Genomic DNA, 20,101 nt, shown 5'->3' with positions numbered 1-20,101 from the left:
TGACAAAACCTCAAATTGCTTTTTTAAGCTTGAGGTTTTGTGAATGAATGACCGTAGAAAAATAAAAATAAAATAATAAAAAAACATTAAATAACTTCGATTCACCTGTGCGTAAATCCTTCTTGTTTTTTTAGTCATTATTTTTTGTGATGAAAAAAAAGTGACGTTACCTGAAAATTGAAAAAAAGGTCCTGTAGTAATAAAAAAAAAACAAAAAAAAAAAAATAATAATATGTGAATCCTCTGGCATTCTTCGAGTCGACGAGACTCAATAACATCACCGCCCTTAATAAGCTACGGCTTCTTTAATTTTTTTTTTATTACAACTTTTTTAACGTATATAGTTTTTTATAAATATTTTTTTTTATGTATGAGAGTTCTTACATTTCCCACGACACATCACGTGCTCGGTTGCACGTGGTCATAATTTTTTACTCGACTTTTTTTGCTTCTCTGCTATACTCTACGAAGAACGTTTTTTTTATTACCGAATAAAAGGTCACGAGGGTCTTTAGAATTTTTTTTGTTTTTTTTTTCGCCGATTAGGGCACGTTATTTACCGAGATTATCTATTAATAGACACGTGCGTGAACCCATAGACATTTTAGAATTTTATGAAAAATTTTTTTACATTCTATTGAGTGACAAAAACGTGTAAAGTATCATAAAACGTCAAGAAGTCACTTTTTCTTTTATATGTCAAACAAAACCAAAAAAAAATTCAAGTTAAGACACAAAACATGACAAGGGTCTTTTTAATAACTGATCTCTTTTAATTCTACTGGTGTAATTACGATCGATGTATAGAAACCAGTTTCAATCTAGAAAGAAGACTTGGTATTAAGAAAAAAAAAGATGAGACCAATAAATAATAATGAAAAAAATAATAAATTGTGGTTTTTTGATCAAATTACGATTGAACCAGATATCTCGTGCTCGAACCCTTATGCATCAGATAACATCAAATGCAAGTGCCCATTTCTGGACATCGTACTGTACTATATATCATATAAAGTACCATGCAATAAGTTCCTGGTGTTTCACATTCAACATTACCCACTTGATGACCATGACATCCCTCTGTACTGAGTGTACAGGCATGTGGACTAAAAATTGAAACACAGTGGAGCCACACTCTCTCTTTCTTCTCATTTTCATCTTCACGTGTTCAGTGTAACGCGATCCACACGTGGTTGAAAATCGAAACTTAACATCCCCCATAAAATATACTGTCGCTACGGTGGGTCTTCAAAATGAACACTTGGCCATGAGTGGAAAAGAAACTCAACGAAAAATTTTTTACCCCATAGTTGAAGATACTGTTAGTTTTTTTCGTACAGGTTGTTTTAGGCAGCAGTTGATGGTAATTCTCACTAAGTCTCAACAGGGGATTTATATATTTAGAAACTGAGATTCTAAAAACATATGCTGGTGTTGGGTATCAAGTAGTCCTGAAAATTGTACATACTACTACTTTACAACTCTAAGGGTCCCATTTATTTTCTAAATAGACGACAGTCATTTCATTTATTTGAGTGATACTTAATGCCTTTTTTTCTTCGCCTTCTAAACCAGTTATGACACTCGTTAAATTTAAACCATAACATTATCAAGCTTTTTTTCTTTTTTTTTGAGATAAAAAGTTACTTCCGTGAAAAATAAAACATACTTTTTTCTAATTTTTAATCATCATAAATAAAAATTATTAGGGTAATTAAATAGAACAATTTATTGACATTAATTCATATGTAAAATATAAATAACAATTTTTAATGTCTCTCAAAAAATAATACAAATTTAATTTATATATTCTACAAACTCAAATTTAAAAGATAATTTGACAAAAAATGTTTCTTCAAAACTATCGATGTAAAATAATGAGGTTTTCAGTATACTTGTGAACTGTTTAACAATAAAAAAACTACATATATATCAACAACACGATCGACATTCATAACGTTTTGGAAACTCTCTGAAAAGTCTTTAAGATTAGTCACAGTGTAAGTGAATTTAATGGATCTCTTTGCCAAGTGCTCTTAAAAAAAAAAAAAATAAAAGAATAAATAAAAAAACGTCCCATCTTATCTACCATTTCTTTTCAAGGACTCGGCATCGTGTGTACGAAGATACAAATATTTCTATAATTCAGCGAGATATATAAAGGCCAACTGTAACAATAGTTCTCTTTACTCTCCCTATTGACCGAAGATTCTTTTTTCAAGACTTTAAGAAGTAAAAACTACTCGCAGGTACTATACAGTGGTGTAGAGTAAAAAAATTTTGAAAAAAAAATTTTGTTTTTTCTGTATACTGAATATATATGTGTTTTGTAATATAAGTACAGGCGAATGGAAGTAAAGTAAAAATTTTCTGATGGACACCAGTGGACTATTATCCACTTAGTGTAGGTTTCTTTTAGCCCCTCGCCTTTGGTAGGTCGATGTATATATATGGCATACTAATATATATATATATATATATTGGTGTGCCATAAAAACCCCGATGGTCCATTCTTCTGGGAGTTTCTTTAGTTAGATTTACGATTTCTCGTGCACGTGTTCACAAAAGATCACTGGCAACTCAAAGACGTCCTGAGCCCACTGTTATATGGGTATTGTACCAATTGGCCGAGGTGAGTTGTAGGTGGACTAGAATTATGGTATAGGGTGAATATAATGATAATAATAATAATAATAATAATAATAAAGACGATGCAGAAGATGAAAAAAGGGCTCGCTGTCGTTTGTACGGTCGACCAATTGCTATAGAAACGAGGATAGATGGAAGAGAAATCGAAACGTAAGTGCCGAGATATTGCCAGTGTAAGTAAAGGTATGCTTTAGATACTAAAAGTTTCGAGTCATTGAGTATCATCGTATTTAAGGGGCTGTGACAGACGTAGGCAGTTCGCTTCTTCAAATCTTTTCACTCTTATATACTTTTATGTATATATCTATATATGTTTTCCTTTTCAATACAAATACGACTATGAGATTCGTGTTTTCTCGCAATCAAGAACCGGTGATTATTTCTTTATATTCCTCTCATTCGATTCACAATATCAACTTGATTTTATATTTATATAAATCTTAAATTATTTGAACTCAGTATTTTTATTTTTATTGGTGATATTTATAATGATGGTTGATTTATTTGAACAGATTTTTTAATATTAACCTGATTATTAGGCCAATTTTTATTATTCAATATTTATATTGGCAATTGGCTATAAAATATATGAATTATATGTAAACAATATATCAATTTTGACATGACATTAACCAACAGAAAAAAAATTTTGATGATAAAAAATATTGTACTTTTTTTTTTACATCAGAGATTGATAATTAATTCAGTAATCGATTGAAAAAAGATAAAGTTACTTAAAAAAAAAATGTTTTTTTTTTTTTCAGGTAAACTTCAACTTCACTGCTGCTCATTAATTTTGGTAAGTACCTGTCATTAAAAGATTAATATTAATAAAAAAAAAAAAAAATACTTTCATCAGTGAGTGAAATTGCAAAAAGAAACTTGGGTAATTAAATGACATGCCCATCAAATTTATGAAATATTAAATTCATCTTCAAAGTAATTAACGTTTTTAACCTGAAACGCGATTTTTATGATAATTTAATGAGAAAAAATAATTATTTAAAAAATTAAAAATTGAAAATTTTTTTAATGAAATCGAAGCGTTCGGATAAAAAGTCATCCCAGCTATATAAATTTATAAATATTTTTTTAAAATCACCATAGATTTTTTTATATTTACATTTAAACTGACAATGACTTTCTCAAAAGTTTAAAATGTTATTTTAACTTTCTTTCAAGTTTGCTCTGTCCAATTGGAAAATTTAAAGAACGTTTTCTTTGTGGCCCAAGTTGGACGGAACACTTGGATGCTCCTCTCATAATAAATAATAATAATTTTTTGCCTGGGACGAAAAAATGTTTAAGAAAATTTTCATGTCTTAGCTGACTCACCTGGCGGGCATGCAAATAACAATGAAGTAGATTTGACGTTGAGGATTGACTTAATATGTCTATTATCGAAACCAATAAGCCATATTATTATATACGACATCTGGTAAAGCAATTCATTTATATAGAAAATACACACATATATTTATAATAATGTATAAGATAAATATAGAAAACCAATGAAGTTAAAATTTCCAATAGATTAATATTATTCTTCCAATATATATATATTTATTTCATAAAAATATTTCTATGAGCTTCGCTTAAGAATAATATTCTCGGCGAATAACTTTTAACATACGTTTGAATTTGAAATCCATTCAGTAATATTATGCCGCGGCCACTGAATCTTTTGACTGTGTGATTCGAGGCATGGGATATACCTTTATACTTGAAATAGCTTTTCTTATAGTCACTAAAAGGCGTCAAATACTACAATAATTGTCCCTTTTAACTATTCAAAAGATACATCTTTAAGAAATTTGTCTCTATATATTTTTCCATCATCAGAACATTCTAAATAAATTTTTTTAAACTTCTTTTTGAATTTATTCACTCGTATTAATTGATTTATACATCATAATTTTTTTTTTTTTTCAACAATAAAATGAAACTTTCAAACATTTATAAATTGCTGAAAAACTATCTTGGGAATATTTCTACACTGAAAAAAATTTATGAAGTGAACGCAGATTGAATCTGGAGTGAATGCGAATTGGATGACTGTTAAGTTATTTAATCCCCTTTGGAGTGAAATTTACTCCGGAGGGAAGTTTATTTTAATATTAAAAGTCTGAATCGGAGTAAATGTGGATTTAAATCAAATGCAGATCACTCCGTTGAAGAGACAAACCCCCTATTCACTCCGTATGCGGAGTTTTTTTTTTAAACTCCGAATTCACTCGCGATTTTTTACAGTGTAAGAAAATTGTTTTTCTGATAACCAGGATATAGAAGTTTGTGCTTAACAATAAGAATAAAAGAAAAGAATTCGCCCAAATTTCTCTATATCAAAATTACGATCGCGAGCAAATTTACGTGAATTAAATTAAACGATATATTCAAATATCGAATGCCATAAACATATTATATAGACTCGGTAACTCAGTATCTAATTACACCAAAACAATAATTTACAAAAGTATTATATCACCGCATTTTGAATATTGTAGCACAATTATGCTTAATTATAATCAATCTGTAATGAATAGACTACAAAAGTTACAAAACAAAGCTATGCGAGTCGTACTTAGTGTGAATAGACATACGGAAATTGAAATTATGTTGAAAACCTTGGGCTGGATGTCAATATATCAACGATTAATTGTTAACTCTTGTATAATGATTTATAAAATGTTAAATGGCTTAACACCTGAGTATTTATCAAATTACATTAGGTTTAATGGTGATTACCATAATTATAATATAAGAAATAGATCACTTCTACAAATTTCTGTTACTAAAACTATCACAGCCAAAAAATCAATTATTGATAAAGTTTTTTCGTGGTTTAATGATTTACCTAAAAATATTAAGTCGGCAGCAAGTTTAATTATATTTAAAAGGCTCCTTAAAGAACATATCAAACTAACTGTTAACATTTTATAAAATAGTGTTTTATATAGATAGTTAAGTAACGAATATAAATATAATTCTTGTAATTCGATTATGTATAATAGCTATTTGCTAAAATTTAAATAAATACACATTATAAAAGAACATTGAAATTGAGGTTGTGAAAAAAATATGACAATAAGACAATCAGCAAGATATTTAGCAAGGCCACCAGCAAGACAAGCAGCAAGACAATTAGCAAGACCGCCAGTAAGACAACGAGCAAGACAATTGTCTTGCTGATGGTCTGGCTCATTATCTTGCTAATTGTTTTATTGACATATTTTTATCACAACCTTAATTTCGACGGCTTTAATGACACTCGACATTCAAATATATCTTTCAAATATTTCTTTGAGAAATTTGCGCGAATTTTTTTTCTTTTATTCTTATTGTTGAGCACAAACTTCCGTACCCTGCTGATAACATAATTAAAATATAAAGAAATGATAATTTTCATCTCGATAACATTAATCAGTAATTGAACGAATTTAAAAAAAAATAAGAAGTAATTGTATAGCTAATAATTTAGCGATTTGATACTCGATAGAGAAAAAAAAAGAATCATATTATTTCTTTTGTTGAGAAAAAAATTAAATCTAATCTCACCACGAGCCGTATGTGTATAGGTGTACGAAAGATATATAAGTCTTCTACAAATAAAATACAAGAACCAAATATTTGACAATATTTTCCGTAGTTTCCAAAACGTAACTTAATACATGAAGTGCATCAGGTCGAGATTAGGTCGTCCCTTATAAAAACGAGAATTCTTTTATGCGGCGTAAGATCCTCTTGGGGCTAAAGATGTTTTTCTATGGCCTGTCAGTGGTGGTGTCATATTACTCTTATGGAATTTTATGTGTCACATTCGACTGTTTATATTATATACATCGTATTATAAGAGATTTTATATAACATGAGTTTGTCAAGATCTCTCCGATAATCTTAATGGAAATAATATAATTGTATGAATTATTATTATGAAATACTTCACGTTTAGTTCATCGATTGTCTGATTTTTAATGTGGTAATCTGATGGTAAACCGAAAGGTTTTTTTTTTTAATACCTGTAGAAATCGATATTTCTATAATAATCTATAATCATAATTTTTAAATCCAAAATAATTTTTCTAATTTATTTTTTTAAACAACAATTAATTGAATTTTATACTTAATCTCTTAAAATGAATCAGCGAAAAGTACTGGAAATCAGTAGATGTTTACTACGAATCGGTCTTAAGTATATCACTGATTAAATTAGTGATACACGCTGAAAATAAAGTAGTAATACTTCTCCTTAACGAAGTAACTATTTCCATCTTTACATTTTAATGATTTTCATTCTTTTATGTTAACTTTTCCTATCGAAGATGGTATTCATTTTTATCCGTGATGGTAATCATTACTATCTCAGAAGGCAAAATTTAATGTACCCGAAGATCGGAACGTTTTTCACGCAATGAAAAAAAAATTTTTTAAGTAAAAACTCTACTAGATGACAAGATTTCCGAAATGTTTCGCATGTATATGCTGGTATGTCAGCTGAAAACCTTAGGCCACCCCAACCCCCGGAACTGCCCCTTAAGCAGTAAAATTACATAAATTTTTTTCGCTTTCGTTGCACGAAAAACGTTCTGGTCTTCAGGTACATAAAACTTGAAAGTTCTTCAGGCATAAGAAATATTACTATCGGCAATAGTAAATAATATACGAGAAACGAATAGTTAACACAAAATCATGATAATGATCATCACATACAGATGGTAATCATTCTCTAATGCAAGATGATATTAGTTAGCATTTTTTTATAGTGTGTATACTTGCACAGTTGACAAATTTGTGTTAAATTTAACACAAATCACATGTCCCAAACGGTCCACTCAATTTTTAGTGTTAATTTAACACTTTATACTTGTGTCAGACAATAATACAGGTTTAAAACTTGTTGAGATCAGATAACACTCTCAACTTTAGTCAAATTTACACTTGATGGTGTCAAATAATTGACACAATATATTTAACCATTTAATTTTTATACACAAGAACACAAAATTTTCAACTGTGTCGGAAAATTTGTGCAGCGAATACGTATTCTGGAGTATTCAATCACTCATTGGAGTCATTTTTACTTATTCATTTTAAAAGAGTACAATGGGATCGAATTTATTTTTTATTGCAACAAAAATTATTAAAAGAAATATGTAATAATAAAAACTCCTTTCTGCTTATTTACGCGCGAAATTTTTCAGTAGTTTATTTGAAAATTCAGTAAAAGCCAATTCTCAAGATAGGGCAGAGGTACAGTTTTTGGCCACTTTCGGGTTAGTTTTGAACACTTGAAAAATTAAAATTAAATAGTTTTTAAAAGACGCAATGACATAATTTATTTTTATAATGTGTTCGAACATGCTTTTACTCCTTTAATAAAATGGAAATTTTATTTGATACTTTCATAAATTAAAATAAAGTATTAAATGTCAAATGGACCAGTGGCCACAAGGTACTTCTACCCTATATTAAGTAAAATCGAAACTCTGAATTTTAAAATCACAGCCTATAGAAATCATTCCGCATTCCGAATATTCTATTTAGGATGGAAAAAGATTTCTTGGTGCAAATTAACATTTTTTGCGGCAAGAAATCCTTTTTTTTGTGTATTTTATAAATTTAGTAGTGATATTTAGGTAGTCATGTAGTGACTGCAGGTTGCTCGTTATTAATTATTTTATATAGAGATAAAAAAATATGACTAAATGTTTATTTTATTATTTGATTAGTTCTCGTAAAAGTAATTGCACAGATTTTTTCCGATAGAATTCTGAAGTTAAATAGGGCTGCCCTCTACCGTGGAAGTTCGTAAGGTCAAAGGACGCGAGGGTTGAAAAATCAAATAACAGATGGTGCGCTAAACTCCCGCTAAACTCACAGGATTTTTTAGTGACCACCTCTACCTGGATGCTGGATACCTGGAACTTTTTTTCCATTTTTCAATTTAAAATAATTATAATGAACGAGTCTATAGAGTAGAGGAGCTAAGTCACCCGCAAATTAGTATATATACCTCAACATTTGAATATATTTTCATGAAAAATTACAAAAAATTTTAATTCGTTCAACTCTTTAAATCTTTTCATGCAAACTTACTTTACTAAATTGATTTTTAAATAAAAGTACTTGCAACACAAATTTTAATAACTTTATTTCTATCAATAATCGAACTCAGATATAATTTCGATTATAATACTTTTATATAATAATCGAACTCAAAAAATAATTTCGATCATTTTTTATTTAACTACTAAATATTAAAAGCATTAAAAAAATTTTGAATCTTATATAATAATTTTGAGGATCGGGAATGGGAGTAAAAGTCATTTTATTCTATGAAATAAAAAAATTCTCAATTAAAATTCACACAATTTTATTAATACATATTTTGATTACATAAAAAAACTTAGAATCTAAACACACAATTATTATAAACTATATCATGCAATTGTTTAAAAACACAAAAAACCAAACGTTATTTAATAAAACACAAAAATAGTAATGACATAATTAATAAAAAGTGCAGAAAAAATTAACTATATAGTGATAAGTGGAAAAAACACAAAGTACATAATATGGATAGAAAAATTTAAATTTGTTATACAAAATTTATCAATTAAAAAACGTTACACCGACATTTAAGTCGATTTGTGAACGTCAGTGATCTATTTATCACAATGCATCGCTCGAGCTCTACTCATAATAATTTTAAATCTAGACTTATATCTATCAATTATTATCTAAACTTAAAATTACATTATCACAGTTTCTAGAAAATTTAGTACATAAGTATTATTTTATAAATTGCACCGCTATCATATCATGGAAGACATTTGATTTATTACATATATTCTCTTAATTTTTCATATATATATATATATATTTATTTATTTTTTTAATTAAAGCTTCGTTATATTGCAAATTTCGTTGTATTAAAAGTTAATATCACAGTTTAAAAATTTAAAGAAAAAAAAAAAAAAAAAAAAAAAAGAAAGTTGAGATCACAGTAAAAAAACTTAATTTTATCTTAATTTATCTAATTAATTATCACAGATAACCATATTATGCGTATAGTATGCACTGGGCGGCCTATTCATCGAACGAGGTTCGATATATTTAAAATTAAATCACACTGAGAGAAAAAAGTGCATATTTACAAGCAAAAATTCTTAATTGAAGGATTAGTTTACTTAAATGCCAAGAAAATATTCTTAATTGTAGTAAAAATGTATTGTCTAAAAATTTAATGGATTGAAGCAATAGTTCGAAAAATAAGAAATATTGTACTTCGATGTAGTAAATTTTTTGTTGTTTTAAATATAATGAGGGGTATAAAAGTGAACATGTTTATTTGAATTTAATTTTTTTCCTCTCAGTGCACGCAAAAAAAAAACCATAATAAAAACGAAAATTAATTATAATTATCACATTCTCAATATTCGATTTAAACTATAATGAGATCAGTATTGATAAAAAAACATTACTATAATAATATAAAATATGATTACTTAATTAAAATTTAATGATATTGCAACAGAGATAAAATAATGATTATAATAAAACTAACAGCTAACGCGATGCAATGGATCGTATTCAAATTAAAGCTCCTTACCAGGAGTGCAAGAATAAAAAAAAAAATGAAAAATAAAATCTCAATTAAAATTAAACGAAAAAAAAAAAATCTTATCACAAAGTTGTTACCTTATGAAAAAAAAAGTCTTTATCTCCTATCAAACTCGATGACAAGACCCTCAGTCCTTTTCTGTTTGATGGCAGGTTTGTATCTTGAAGTAGGTTTACTGTGCGTAGGCTTAAAAGTCTCGAAGATTTCCAGTGGGTTGTTGTTGAGCCGGTTGAAGTGACAGTTGATTCGGTTGTTGACATCTTGCGAAGAGTTTCCAGATGTGTCTAGTCGTCCAGTGGATGCTGTTGTTGTCGGGTCTAATTTACAGCACATACTTGTCCAGTGTACCAAGAATTTCTCTCCACTCGTTCCGTAGATTCTCGTGATCAGGATTCTCCTCAATCTCCTCAGCAATCATCGTCTCCAATTGTTCAACAAGTTTGTCATTAGAAACTCGATGTTCGTTAATGTGATTTTCTTCAGCAACTGTATACTGCTTCTGCTTATGTTGTTGCTGATTGTTAGTAATTACGTTTAAATCACATCGTGACAACTTCTTGACGTCTGACTGCTTCTTGAGACCAGCCGCTTGTTTTCTGAACCATTTTCGTAGAGCAATTAAAGTTGTCTTGGTTGTTTTGTTGGTAAAACGTTCGGCGTTGGTCAGCAATACGTTTAATTTGATCATGATTTCAGTGTAATAATATTTCAGTAAATTAAAATTTTTTTTGTATTGTGTAATGTTATGTAATTGAAGTAATTAACAGATGGCTTTAGGTGTACAGCAAATGATACACGTGTTCAAATTAAAAACACGAGGTGACTGTCCAAGAGAAGTGATCTGCGTGGAGTTTACGTCCAAGTGTATGTTTGAATGTGGGTGGAGAAGGTATTGCGGTCGTTTATATAGCCCTCAATGTCCACGCATGCGCATTTATAATGTTCCTGTATATGAGGATGTAAACTGCTGTAGAAACACCTACACAATTACAAGTCTACCTGCAATAAGTAAGAGGGAGATCCAGTTTCACCTACACATTTTCATTTTAACTTGTTACATCTACTACCATCGTCTCATTCTCCTCAGTTGTAGCTTCCAGCTCAACTCATACATTCATATATAAATGTATGTATATATTTTTATATATATGAGAGTATAAATGTATAGAAACATATACACTGTGAAGTAAGTAGTGTGTAAAGGCAATGGCCAGCCACGCGCACACACACGTGCAAGGCACGAGGAAAAAGTCGGGAGCGGCCAAGTCGCGCGCGCAGCACGAGCTGCGCACGGTAGCAAGTAACGCATGCGCCGCGCGTGATCTCTAAAAAGGAGTACCGACTATATGTTCGCCAACGCGTGCTAGACAAAGTAGGATGATAAAGAGCGCGGTCTTGTGCTCGGAACGAGCCAGACTCGAGCTCCAGCGCATCTCGTCCCGAGCCGATCGGCTTCCCCGTGACGTAGCTCTCTATACTCACTTATGAGGGGCAAAGGGGGAGGACTTTGCACGTGTGCACGATCCAGAAGACAAGGATAACTATAACTAACTTGTAGAGTGAGGTAGGTAGTTATATTGGCTTAAACTGGAAATTGTGCTTGAAAAAAAAAAAAAAAAGAAAAGGACACGGCTAAGCCGACGAGGACGCTGTGATGAGTTTGTATGTCGGATAAAAAGAGATGGGTATATTTACCTTCAACGAATAACGGAGTAGCCAAGTCAAACCTGTTGAAGTTGTTAAATTTTTTAACTTCATGAAGTTACGATTAAATTTTTTTTTCGCAATTTCTCTTTTTTTGATAATTAAATAAAATAATTCTTAACTCCTTATTCGTATTTTTAATTGATTTATCAATTATTTTTGTCCATAAATATCATTTTTTTTTTTTTATTTGCTTTATGAAGCTACAATAATTATGTCGATCTTATCAATGGTGTTATATTTCGATTAATTAATTAATTATTTCGTTTTATTTATGGAATTGACTTGTTTTTTTTTTTATTTTGTTTCGTAAAGTTGCAGTTTCAATTGGGTTTTCACTTTGAAAATATGTAATAAACTTAACTAAGTACACTGTAAAAAATTTGCGGAGTGAACGCGGATTAAATCCGGAGCGGATGACTGATTATTTATTCAATCTCCTGGGAGTGAAATTTATTTCGAATGGGAGTATATTTTAAAATTAAATCTCCGAGTTGGAGTGAATGCGGATTTAAATAAAATTAAATTCACTCCAAAATCACTCTGCTGAAAAAAAATTCCCCATTTACTCCGTATGCGAAGTGATTTTTTTTACTCCAGAACTCAGAGTGACGGAGTTAATTTGGACTTAAATAAAATCCTTAATCACTCTGATTTCACTCCCGATTTTTTACAGTAACTCATAAGTTCATGAATCATTAGATTCTAAAAATAAAAAAATTCTAAAGGAATAGAGGAAATAATTTATGATTGAATCAGGTCAAGGAATTAGTGTAACCGAAAATTCGCAATATCATCTGCTAGTTATTTTTTGCGCAATATTATTACCTCAAATAGAATGATATGAAGGCTATTGAAATGCGTTCTTGCGATCAGTGAATAAAATATATTACAATAACAATAACGTACAACAATAGTCGGTTTCATGTAACTGCAAGACGTTAAATTGGGTATTCATGATAAACCACCGCCGCACCCCTCTCATCATAACAATATTTTTTTTCTCTCAAATATACCGTAACACTGATTGAAGAGTGCGGGTTGATGCTCGATCGTATTGATACAACCGCCATCAAACTATTATTCATCGGATATATTGAATAACTTTCTTGCATCATCACTTTTACCAATTCTACTATTTTTTAAAATATATGAACATACATAAGATAATTAAATGCTCAATATCTTCTTTTTTTCGTACCCATTTATCAACAGTACGTTAAATAAAAATATAAATATCAACTTTTATTTAAAAAGTTAATGGATTTAAAATTTATCTCGGGGCAAATCTACAAAATTGCATCATCCAAAGGCTTGTAAATTAAAAAAAAAGTTCTTTTATCAAAACCACTTGTCCATAGAAATAATTATAAAAAAAATAAATGAAAGGATTTTTATCTAATCCCGTTGAATTAGCATACAACCCTGTTCCGAAATACCTACAATAGCCACCTTATAAATGTCGGTAATCTCCCCTTTGTAAATGGCGTAATATCAGAATCAACATACAGCAGAGAGAATAGAATACCCGGAGCCAATGTTGAGCGTAAAAGCATAGCGATTGTTGGGTTGTAAAACTGACCCCTCGCAACGAGCATGCCACGATATATACGGACGGCGTTCCTGCGCCCATTGAAGTAGCGAGTGCTCGCCGGACACCGGGAAGTCACGGCGGTGCAAGTATGAATGGCAAAAAAAAGGGGTACGAGAATGTGTGTATACATACTACGCTACCTCGGCTGGTTCGAATGAGCGTCCGGTTGGTTGCTCGCGTCCAGCACCACCGTTTCAGTTACAATATTTAGATTCCTGACCCACCGCACGTGCATCTGCTGTCGATTCTCCCTCGAACTCGTACTTGCGTATTCACAAAATACTTTGTACTCAATGTACTTACGTACACACATACGTGGAGTCTAAGTACAACAAACCCGTACTCACCAGTACGTTCATTCTCTAAATGCAAATGACGCATAAATACGTATTAAGCCGTCTCGTGAATAATCCGCATTGCAAAATACGTCTTAACTTAACGTTGCATTCGGAGCATTGAAAGTAACAATAAAGTAAAAAAAGTATAAAAAATAAAAATAAAAAAAATGATTATAAGAAAAAAGAGCGAGAGTTAGAGAAGCGTTATATACGCACACGTGTGTGCATCTTATAGAGAGTTTTTAAATAAGAAGGGGCGCGGGTGTGTGTTTGTTGCCACTGAAGGGTGTCCCCCACTACCACCGCCACCTCCTTCTTCTCCTCCCTCACTCACTCATCATCCGTCTATAGGCATTACCAAGTATACGACGCATGGTGGCAGCTGGAGTTTCGCGCGTGAGAACTCGGTGGCTTCGAGGTTCCCTGGTTCCCCGTCGCCACCTGTCCTCGTGCCGGTCTCGAGGCGACCCTCTACTCTACTCTACTCTACTCTACACAGCACACATACCTACACACACGCTCATTCTTCCCCATTTAATTCTCTCGTACTTGCTCACACACTCAAAAAATCTAAGACCATCCAACTAAAGCATCTTGACAAAGTCTTATATTATATGCTCTTACATATATACATATATATGTATACCTTTTACCCCTGCGAGTTTATAAGTTCCGTAATCACGCCTAGTTGTAGCCTGCTTTATCCCTAACACCGCTGACTACTCTGTCCTTATTCATCCACTATTTCATATCCCTCTATATATATATATATACATCGCACTTGTGTTTACTTCTCGAGTGTGCACGAAGCGTGGGGGTCGTGTGCAAGAAACGTGTATCAATTTTTTTCTATTTCTTTATTCTTTTTCTCACCAATGATATTTTTCATTTTTTTATCTTAAGCTATTTCTTTTCTTGTTTCTTATATTTTTTTTATTTATATATATAAGATATGTATGTGTATTTTTTTCTGTGGGAATAAGAGATCGAGTTTTTACTCTCTCCCCTACTCTGCTAGCACTTGACGAAATAAGATGAAGAAAAAAAAAAATGCGCGTGTTTTTTAACTTGAGAAATGATAAAGAGGGTGAGCTGTGTAGTGTATATATATATGTATGTATGATATAAAAAAGGGATCGTATCAGGACAAGCTGTAGGATGAATTTATGAGCTGCTGCCAGTCCAATTGTACGTTATACCCGAGGCGCGTTACCGATCAAGGAGAAAATTGGAGCGAATACATAATACATAATGGTCGACGAATATATAAATAAGTATAAGTAAAGAGTGCTGCTGTTGATTCTGATGCTGGTGCCTCAGTTATACGGGAGGCTGTAAGGCCATTGCGGCAGGATAACAGTGGAGTGAACGATGATCCTGTTTGTGGATCCGATCAATGTTGCGCATTCACCGTCGGCTACTGCTTTTTAAAACACTCCTCGGTATACCACCCTTTACTCCCTCACTTATGTATACTTTTATATTCTGCCTATTTGCATATTCAATGTTGTTTCATGGAGGAACATATAAATAAATATACAATAAATTTATCAAGAAAAATAATATTTAAATTATTCAATGATTTTTATTATTACTTTTTAATTATAGTATAAAAAATTTTTTTAAATATATGAACATGCTTGAGTATGATTAATTGAGTGAATTAATTAAGCGAGATTGATTTGGAATTTTATGCCCGATCAAATCATTCATTTTCATATGTGTCAATCCTCTCGAGATAAATAGTATCCCGGGATCACAGGAAGATTTAATGAAAAACAAAAAAAAATTAATAATAAATAAATATAAATAAAATATGACGACAACATCCTCGTTAACAAGCGGATACGCAATTCATGAAGATTTACAATTTATATATACGATCGTGATCGAACGGGAGAACTTATAGCTGCGTATTTATATATATATATATTTTATCGAGTATATAAAGTTGATGTCTGTAAGTAGATGTCACAAATGCGCCTGTCAGTTCGTATATGAAACCTTCTATTGAATATATCTGACATTTGCGCACTACGACGTATGACACTGCGATAATCGAGGAGTAGCAATACTCTTTAATCATATAGATAGGAAGCCTGATAATCTAACTGTCGGTTTTCATTTCAAAAAAGACTTTAAATAGTCGTACCTTCAAAGAAACTAATGCACTGTAAAAAATTGAGAGAATTCGGAGTGATCACGAATTTTATTTAATCCAAATTCAGTCTGTCACTCGGAGTTTCAAAGTTTAGAAAAAAAATAACTCTGCATACGGAGTATATAGGAAGTTTGTCTTTAAACTGATTGACTTGGATTTTATTCCAATCCGCTATTTTTCATACCTTTTTTGTGTGTCGGTACATTTCTGTAATCGCATACACACAAAATTCGTAAAAAAAAGGCGCTACTTTTCACAGCTTTTTTGTGTGAGGGTATATTTTTGTAATTGCACACACACAGAGTTCGTGAAAAAAAGGACGCTATTTTTCATACCTTTTCTGTGTGTCGGTACATTTTTGTAATCGCACACACACAAAATTTGTGAAAAAAGGGTGCTATTTTTCACAGCTTTTTTGTGTGTGGGTAAATTTTTGTAATTGCACACACACAATAGTCATAAATGACTATTGAAATGTAATTTAATCATGAAAAATGTACACTCGATAATTTGAATGTATTTATGAATTAAAATATTAATGTCATTAGATCATTATATTTGCAGATTATTAATAATATTGTTATATATTAAAATTATTATTGTGTACTTCAATAATAAAACTTGTCAAAACTTGCTTGATAATTCCTAATTAATCATTATTAATTAGTTATTTAAATATATCGATTTGACGTTTTTTTAGCAACTGATATTTGACCGGTAAATTTTATCGCGCGGATATTTTGTCGCGGTTATTTTGTCTTGAGATATTTTGTTACGGAACCATGAAAAGTACTCTTGAAATGAATAGAAGTTGAACTTTTATACTCTAATTTTATCATTCTTTTATGTCTGAAATTTTTTCTCTTTAAATTCAAGAAAACTCAAACAATAATTCCGCTTCAACTTTAAAAAAAAATAACCCAATATTCATTAATGAGGAATAAAACTTTTTTTTGTAATTCAAAATTTTGAAGTTGAAAAAGAACGTCTATATTGTTATGTAAAATTAAAAACTTGAAAAAGACATCCGGTTTATTATATAAGTGATTGTTAAGAATATCGAAAAAAATAAAACAAGAACCGATATAATAACGATTTAATAATAACACACGTGAATTCTTAGCATGATTTTGGGTAACGGCACCCCACAGTTTAAATAGGGCACCAAAATAACTACATACACGTGGTCAGGTCGCAAGTGTGTGACTTTTTGGGCCCTTGAAAGTATTAAAAAAACAAAAAAAAAGGACATAAATAAAACAAGTAATATTACACTGAATAAATACATAAATACGTGCGTCTGAATAGTATATTGTATACATCCCAAATAACCGAGTGTCGAAAAAAATATCAAGGGATATAAAATTGATTGCCGCGAGTCATTAATCGTCTCTGGTCTTCCAGTTCGTGCTTAAATCGGTTCCTTATTCTACCAGGTGTTCGTCTCCTTCCATAGTCCACGGGGAGTGTCCCTTATTTATTTATATATATATACATATATATAAATACTCGAATATACTGCACCCAGGGCAATGGAAAAATGGCACACAATTAGCATAAGGAATTTCTCTTGGCTACATACAATAAAGAGAAAAGATATTAAATTAAAATTAAGAGAATAAAAAACTCAAGCATTTAGTCAATGACTTTTTACTTATACTCATTCTCTCTCCATATTTCTCATTCTTATTACCATACATTTATTTAATATCTCACTCGATACATCTCACGACTCATCTGTATCTCTACTCAGCGAGGGCATAATTAACCGCATGTTTATGCCCACAGGGAAACTTGAGAAATACATTTTATTCGCGCTTTTAAATATATATGAAGGATAACCCCAAGGATCTACTGTATCTCTTTATATATATATATATATTAAATAAAAATAAATACCTACAATTTTTTATTACCGATTTAATAATTAGCCAATTTAATATTTACTTCAAGCAATAAGTAATCATTAAATTCATCATTACATTTATTTTAAATGAGGCAATGATTGCTTTAACACTTACATTCGAATAAAAAAATTTTAAATATTTTATTGCAAATAATTTGAATAAATAAATTAAAAACGATTTAGCGTTTTTTTAAAATTAAATTTAAATTTCAGCAATATTAAATTTAATTCAATAAAAAGTGTAATAATGACAGTGATAGTGATGGTGATAAATTGAAGGAAATAAAAAAAAAATTAATAAATGATGCAAAAAAAAAGTTATATAACTACATGAGGCTAAAATTAAATTTAATAGCCGGTAGTAAAAATTTTAGATGGAAATGCGATATATATTTATAATTATCTAAAATATATCTTTTGTACGAGTGTCTCGTAATTTTGTTAAAAGATAATTACACTGTTGCAACAGTTTCACGAGCACCTCGTTCATTCCCGCCAGGAGATGATGATGATCATTCACGGGTTGCGGTGTATAGAAAATATTAAGTGAAGAGGCGTTGGGTTGGTTCGCCTAGACAACCTACTTACTTACACATCCATTTATATGTGCGTATATATATATATATATAAACCTTCTTTCTCTCACACTATTAGACACACTCCTTACTAACTATCACGAGTATCAGCAGTTGTACAGTAAAATAAAAAATGATGAGGTATAATTCATAATTGGTAAAAAAAATAAAAAATAAATGTACATGCCCCTCTGGCGCAATCATCCAAGCGATCTTGTTTATAAACGCCCTTGCCTTGGATTAAGTCTCTGCTCTCATGTACTCTGGTTCCTGATACGTAGGCGGCAACCTGTTGCGTTTACTGTAAATAGTAAATAACTAGAAAACTTACTATTAAGTCGCTCGCAGGATTATTGTAATGTCTATTGTCAATTTACCCCATCAATGACAATTACCAACACAGAAAATAAAAATTCACGATTGGAAGTAAATATTCTTGATTGAAAAAGTTTTTTTGAAAACCCTTCGAGGTCTTCAATTATCCAACCCATACAAAAAAAAAGAATCGGCCCATTACTGGGTCGTGAATGGCTGCCAATTTTCAAGCATCGGCCGAAGATCGGCTAAATATCGAATGATAACGGTAGGCCAATCGTGGCAATCAATCATCGGCCAAAGCTTAATATCAAGAGCACTCGATCAAACCGTTGGCCAACGAACGGCGGTTAATTGTGCGCCGTTTTTATAAGCAAAAAGACGGCTGCCAATGATTCACCATGCACAGGCCAGTATAAATAGTTAGCCATTTATTGGCCAATCATGCAAACCAGGCATCGGCCGATCTATGGGAAAATTTTGAAGCTCGGCGACTTTGTATGGAAACGGACGCCTTTATTTTGACCGGGAACGCCGTCTAAGAAATCCTAGAGAAATCCCGTAAAAAATGTAGACCAAGGGCTCGGTACTTAAGGGAAAAATTTTTCTTCACTTTTATGTGCTGGCGTTTTTCCCGAAATTTTCTCTGAATCCTAGAGAAATTACATAGAAAATCTAGACCAAGGGTTTGGTACTTGAAGAAAAAATTTTCTCGAGTGAAGTAGAAATCTCTTCTGACCAAGACAAATTCTCTTGGCTCAAGAACTTTTTTTTTTTGTGCCCGAAAAAAAAGTTTTGAAATAAAGCTAAATATTTATAAATATATAAATAAATTATACGTTTGCTCACAATTATCTACGGTAATTTTTAAAAGTTTCTATGCTTTTTAACTGTGCATCAGTAAATTTCGTTACACTGAAACCTTTATAATTTATATTTAAATTAAATCAATATTTTTTTTTTAAACGACTCAAATATGAATAATTAAAAAAAAAAAAGTAAATTATAGTTGTAATAATTTTTGTTAATTCAAAAATATTCCACGCGTGATAGTATACAATTAGCCGGTATTAAATTATTATTAATAAACTGTGAAGCTTTGAAATAATAACGAATCATTTATAAAAATAAATAACTCCCCTGAGCGACAAGTACAAGACGATTTAGAGCGTGATATCCAGAGACACGTTGTACGTAGGTGTTTAATCACAGATGCATTGCGCTAAGTGAACGACTGA

General features: G+C 31.0%; 1 protein-coding gene across 5 annotated transcripts in view; it reads left to right on the top strand.

Annotated features, from left to right (window-relative positions):
* LOC130667381 (tubulin monoglutamylase TTLL4) overlaps positions 1–20,101 on the top strand; it is a 138,357-nt gene that overhangs the window by 66,539 nt on the left and 51,717 nt on the right. For all 5 annotated transcript variants that reach the window (XM_057468904.1, XM_057468902.1, XM_057468906.1 and 2 more), the window contains exon 3: positions 3,414–3,448. The gene's annotated coding sequence lies outside the window, so the exon portion shown is untranslated. The remainder of the gene's footprint in view (positions 1–3,413; positions 3,449–20,101) is intronic.

This window comes from Microplitis mediator, chromosome 5 (genome assembly GCF_029852145.1).
Source record: "Microplitis mediator isolate UGA2020A chromosome 5, iyMicMedi2.1, whole genome shotgun sequence".
Classification (NCBI taxonomy): Eukaryota; Metazoa; Arthropoda; class Insecta; order Hymenoptera; family Braconidae; genus Microplitis; species Microplitis mediator.
Note: the sequence above shows the minus strand (reverse complement) of the source record. Positions and strands in the feature narration are given on the sequence as shown.